Consider the following 6,628-nt stretch of genomic DNA (forward strand, 5'->3'; position numbering starts at 1 on the left):
CGCACACATACACAGACTGACGCGCGCACACACACACACACACTGACTGCTGCACACACACCCACTGACTGCTGCACACACACACACTGACACACACACACACACACACACTGACACACACACACACACACACACTGACACAAACAAACACACACACACACACACACTGACACACACACACACACTGACACACACACACACTGACTGACACACACACACACACTGACTGACGCACGCGCGCACACCCCCACACCCACGCGCGCACACACACAGACTGACGCGCGCGCGCACACACACAATGAATGGTACACACACACATACACTGACACACACACACACTGACACACACACACACACACACACACACACTGACACACACACACACACACACACTGACACACACACACACACTGACACACACACACACACACACACACTGACTGACACACACTGACTGACACACACACACACACTGACTGACACACACACACTTACTGACGCGCGCGCGCGCACACCCCCACACCGACTGAATGACTGACTGACTGCCGCACGCACACACTGACTGACTGAGGCACACACACACGCACACACTGACTGTGTGTGTGTGTGCGTCAGTCAGTCTGTGTGTGTGTTTGTGTTTCTGCGTCAGACTCACTGACGCACGCGCACACACTCTGACTGACTGACGCACACACAATGACTGACGCACACACACTGCATGAAGCTGTAAAGGAGGGAGGGGGGGAACTGGATTGATGTGAATGGGGGACAAACAGAGAGAGGGGGAGGGGTGAGGAGAGAGAGAGGAGCGGGAACATTACATCCCGGGCAACGCCGGGTCTCTCAGCTAGTATAAAATAAACGTAAAGAGAGGGTGCATACCATTCAATGATGGATACAAAAAAAAGGAACAACAGGACAGTCACTCTTATACTCCCAGAAAGTGAATATATATATCATTTACGTGAATCACTATCCGTATTTGAAGTGTGTGTGTATATAAATATATATATACATACAAATGAGCATACAGTAATATTTCCATTTGCTATTTGCCTTGCTATGGAGGGTTTTTGTCACTTTTTTACTCACATAACTTCACATATACATACATATATAATATATAATATATATAATATATATAATATATATATATATATATATATATATATATATATATATATATATATGCAGTGGAAGTGTATTGTGTGTATTTACCTACACACTCACTCCACATTTCAGTAACATACATATACATCTAAATAATATTCACATATACACGTTTGCTATAAATGGAATTATTACAATTTTACATTATATACACGTGCAATGAATGGAATAAACACTGTAATAAGTTTGAAATCGCCTATCCGAGCTGCTATGCATGGCTGATCCCTTTTCTCCAGCTTCCTTGAATGTACTACTGTATGAGGAAGATCATGTGACAAGATGCTAGTGCACGTTTAGAGAGAGGGAGGGCAGTGCTGACAAAGGGGTGTGCCTGGGTTTGTGACAGGCCATGAAGGGGCAGTGCCTAAGCAAATTCTTGTTAAAATAGAATACAAGAAAATTGGTCTTTCAAAGTTGTTTTTTTAAAAACCGAAAATGCTAAAAGTATTTTTTCTTACTACAGAACTGATTTATTAAAAAAAACACACATGCAGGATATAGACTGAACTGCAGCTTTAATGGGTCTCCTCAGTGTAGTTTTGGTTATACTGGCGATGCAAAAATGAAGCAAGGGATAGGTTTTACCATACTTAATTAAGTTATGGTGGGTAAAAAAAAATGGTGGGTTGTTGTGCAACAACCCTGAATAAGGTTCCGTTTGGGGACCGAAAACGTTGGTTTTCTGTGTGTCTATTTTTCCAATGCATCATCTGGAATTAACCCCTCGTGTGTTGTCTCTTTGCTGGACCACAATCTGGTAACTATTTATATTATTATTTATGGGACGAGCATCTGGATTCTATGAAGTACAAGTGTGTGCCAGCTGTTGTGTGAAGAGATAGATAGATAGATAGATAGATAGATAGATAGATAGATAGATAGATAGATAGATCGATGTAGAGGTATCTGTACCGTGTTAGCCGAGCTTAATAATAAAAAACGAATAGATGATACCGTTCTGTGGCTAACAAAATGGCTTTTATTTGTGCGAGCTTTCGAGATACACTGATCTCTTCTTCCGGCGATGTTACAATGGATAAAGCAAGAGGTTTTTACTTAAAAACAGTGCATATGCTGTAGGAATGTTATCTGTAACTGAAGCCTATCCTTCCCCTCTGCGCAGTATGCGATTTTTGACTTAGGGGCCTATGCAGAGAGCAGCGCTATTTAAAATTGGAGAGGGGAATAAAAAGTAGGTTTAATGGAGAGTTTTATTCTCCATATGCAGAAATGGGCGAAATCCGCTATTTTTAGCATTACTGCATGTGGAGAATTGTAAATGAGGAGATGCGCGCAGCTGAAAGGGAAAAAAAAACGCGCATTTTTTTTTTTCCCTATAGCCGGCGAGCTCCTGCTTCTTGCCAACTTTAGTTGGCGGAGAAAATTGACGAAAATCGCGCCAAAAACAGCCGCTAGATGGCGAGCGCGCCTTTCTGAATTCGGATACTTTTCAGACTGGCGAGATGTAGTTTCTCGCCAGCCGTGCGGCGAGATTTTGAAATAGAAAAAAAAAATGGCGCGTTTTCCCTAGCTCGCCATTTTCAGCTGTTTTTAGCGCGATTTTCTCCGGAAAATGGCGAGATTTCAAATAGCGCTGCTCTCTGCATGAGGCCCTTAAGGTGTTAAATGGTCCCTGAATGTTAGTGATGTAAGAGTGTGTGTGTGTGTGTGTGTGTGTGTGTGTGTGTGTGTGTGTGTGTGTGTGTGTGTGTGCGTGTCTGCGCGTGGGTGTATGTGTGTAAATATAAATGTATAAAGTGCCCACAGTGTATACAGCGCTTTACAATACATTTATACATTTAACATAATTTAGACTGTGGCAAAAATTCCCTGAATTTCAGCCACAAAATAAACAACTCGTCCCCATTGTGCTGCTGGAAGCTGTGTTTGTTGTAGCCTCTCAGCAGAATACCTGGTTTCACAGGCAGCCTGGATATTAGGACACAGGCAGTGTTGATGTGGCTCAGCAGTCCCACTGCGGAGCAGAATGGAGAGTTGCATCTGTCAGACACCATAAGGAGAGTATTATACCCGGTGCCAGAGCTGGGAGGCGGGAAGCCAAGAGCTGGCGGAGGCAGCGAGACAGAATCAATTCTGCAAACCAAACACGCGCAAAATGAAAAACAGGGGACGGGTCTTAATGAGCAACATCTTCTCCCTGTTAAAGATAGAACTATATCTATATCTCTCTCTATATATATATATGTATGTATGTGTGTGTATATATATATATATATATATATATATATACAGTGTTCGACAAACCTATACATTTGCACGCCCCGGGCGAGCGGATTTAACATCGTGGCGAGCACCTATTGGCCCAAGCAGCACACGTGTGGTACTAGGTGGCGAGTAGATTTTTTTGTTCGGCAAGTAGATTTTTTGGTGATTTGTCGACCACTGTATATATACATACACAAACATTATTCTGATGTACTGTGCGTTCCACATTAAATGGTAAATATATATACACCTGTATACATATAAAAAAAAAATCAGGCACCCACAGGACTTATCATAAAAGTATAAAGGGTTTATTAAAGGGTCAATGTTCCCTTTAAAACAGGTGTCCAAGCTGCCTTTTTTTTATTCCCTTCAATTTGTGCATCAATACAATCCACACAATGGTAATTAATTAGCTACGTTGCCGATCGATCGGCGAAGATTCGGCTCAGTGGTTCACTAAATGTCTGTCAGTGCAGCAGAAGAGGACCAAAGACGCAAAGTTCTGTGGGGAAGATCATGTGACCAGGCAGTCACTATTTACAAGTGGTGCACTGTTAGAGAGAGGGCAGGGCTCAAAAAGGGGTGTGCCAGAGCCTGTTTCAGAAGAGGAAGGGGACGTGACTTTGTAAGTGGTTGCTATAGAAACAAAAAAGGCTTGTTACATTATAATACATTAAATACTAGTATTTTCTCATAGTACAAAACTGATTTATAAAAAAAAAAAAAACATGTAGGATATTGCTTGGTCTGCAGCTTTAAACAGAGAGAGATGCAGCCACTGTACCTAGACGATAATAGGAGGTTGAGTAAAGACACTGACTGAAAACCTGGACACGGACTGAAGCAGGGGAGCCTGGTTCAAATCCCGGTGTCAGCTCCTTGTGACCTTGGGTAAGTCACTTTATCTCCCTGTGCCTCAGGCACCGGGGTTGGATTGTAAGCTCTACGGGGCACGGACTCATGCCTGCATAATTCTCTCTACAGCGTGGCTTAGGCTGCGTCCATGGTTATTGATTGCGTGCTGAGGCGCGCGGAGGCTGAGGGAAAGCGGGTGCTTTCCTTGGCCTTAGACCGCGTGCCGTCCGGGGCGTGTCGGGGGCGGGCCAGTGACGTCACGGAGCTGGTTCGCCCTCATTGAGCGAACCGCTCACGTGACCGGCCCTGCGCTCCGGCAAGCGCGAAAATTTTAAATTTTGCTAAGACTTACGCTTCCGCACGCTTGCGTAAGCAAGCCCCTGCTAAAGCCGCTCTCATTGCGGCTGCAGGGGCTCAGTGCCGAGCGTAAGCGCGCCTCAGCACGGGTCAGCGCATAAGCGCTGACCATGTCCAAGGCCTTACACTGGCAGTGTTGTACAAGAGAAAATCTATTGGGGAGACCTTCATCCAGCAATGGAGCAGCAAGGACTGGAGAATATAATTATATATAAACACACAATATAAGTAATATGGGAGACCACAAAGGTTGAGTTCTGGCTTTGGATCATCTGGGAACTGGGTAAATCCTCTCTCTATTTAAAGGAAAACAAACCCCAGCCGCTGGTTTTCTGCCTTGTTTTAGGCCACTGGTAATTTAACCCAAGTTTACAAGAAACTAGAGAGAAATAAAAGTAATTCAGAGGACGGCCCATCAATTTCATAGTTACATAGTTACATAGTTACATAGTTACATAGTAGATGAGGTTGAAAAAAGACGTGCGTCCATTAAGTTCAACCTATGCTAAATGTAGGCAACAGATACTTTATCCTATATCTATACTTACTTATTGATCCAGAGGAAGGCAAACAAAAAAACCCCAGTGTCATATCATCCAATGATCTCTCATAAGGGGGGAAATAAATTCCTTCCTGACTCCAAGAATTGGCAATCAAATTACTCCCTGGATCAACATCCTTCTCATTTATACTTTTTTGGTATATCCCTGTATAACTTTCCTTTCTAAAAAGATGTCCAACCTTTTTTTGAACAAATCTATTGTATCTGCCATCACAGTCTCCATGGGTAATGAATCCCACACTGTAACAGCCCTTACTGTAATGAACTTTTTCCTTTTGTTGCTGGTGAAATCTCCTTTCCTCCAGCCTTAAGGGATGGCCCCGAGTCCTTTGTACTGCTCTTGGTATGAATAGTTCATTTTAAAGCTCCCTGTACTGTCCCCGAATATATTTGTATATAGTTATCATATCCCCAAGCCTCTTTTCATATCGCATAACACTTTTAGATAGCCATAGAGTTAGATTTCTGTCTCTCAGTCCGGCCCTGTGGTGGGTGTGTTACATTGCATCCTCCTCACTGTGTATGTCTCTCACATATTCCCGCGACTTGTTATTTTTTTTTGTCTCTTTGCACAGCAACAGGAGGCAAAGTGACACATTCCTGGTATGGTCTCGAAATGTTCCCAAAACAAAAGCAATCTGAGGTTTGGACGGCAGTCAGAACAGGGGAGCAAGCTGGTTAAAAAAACACACACACAATTTGTATTTAGCAGTTTGACCAAACTGATGAGGAAAGGAAGACGTTTTACTTAAAGATTCTCTTATAATTTCATGAACGACCTTGCAAACTGACCTTGCTACAATGACATCGGCTCCTATATTGCAGAAGAGGCCTGCAATGCATGCAAGCGCATACTGAGAAAGGTAATGGGCTCTATTAGGGAGAAGGAGCAGCACACTGACTGGCACTGAGTTTGAAGCAGGGGAACCTGGTTCGATTCCCGGATTCCCGGTGTCGGCTCCTTTTTCACCCACCATAACTTAAAATGTGTTTGGTAAACCTACCCAGCCTTGCAAATTGCAAAGCCAGTACAACCAACCTCACACTGATAAGACCCAAAAAGGTTGAAACAGCTGTCTATGAGTGGTTTGACTGGCTTTGCATCTAATCCCATGCTGTGCTTTAAAGCTGTGTGACCAGCGAGCATTTGCTTATAAGGGTTCCATGTAAAAATGGATTTCAGGCAAAAGGTGACACATTGTGTGCGCACTTCCATGTAATTTCCCAGAACCCTTTGCGGCAGTGGAAGCACTGTATGCTGGGTGATAATGGTGAAAGGCAGGGGTTGCAGACCTTTCTAAGACATGTGAATGTGCTCACAAGTGATATTATTTATTGGATATAATATATATATCAATGTGTTTCTGGCTTCACTAGCAATAAAGAAATACTTAGTGTGTGCTTAGTATGCTACAAATCTGCCATCAGAATAGACACTTGATTGAAAGTTGAGAC

The sequence above is a fragment of the Ascaphus truei genome, chromosome 13, assembly GCF_040206685.1.
Source record: "Ascaphus truei isolate aAscTru1 chromosome 13, aAscTru1.hap1, whole genome shotgun sequence".
In the NCBI taxonomy this organism is placed as follows: Eukaryota; Metazoa; Chordata; class Amphibia; order Anura; family Ascaphidae; genus Ascaphus; species Ascaphus truei.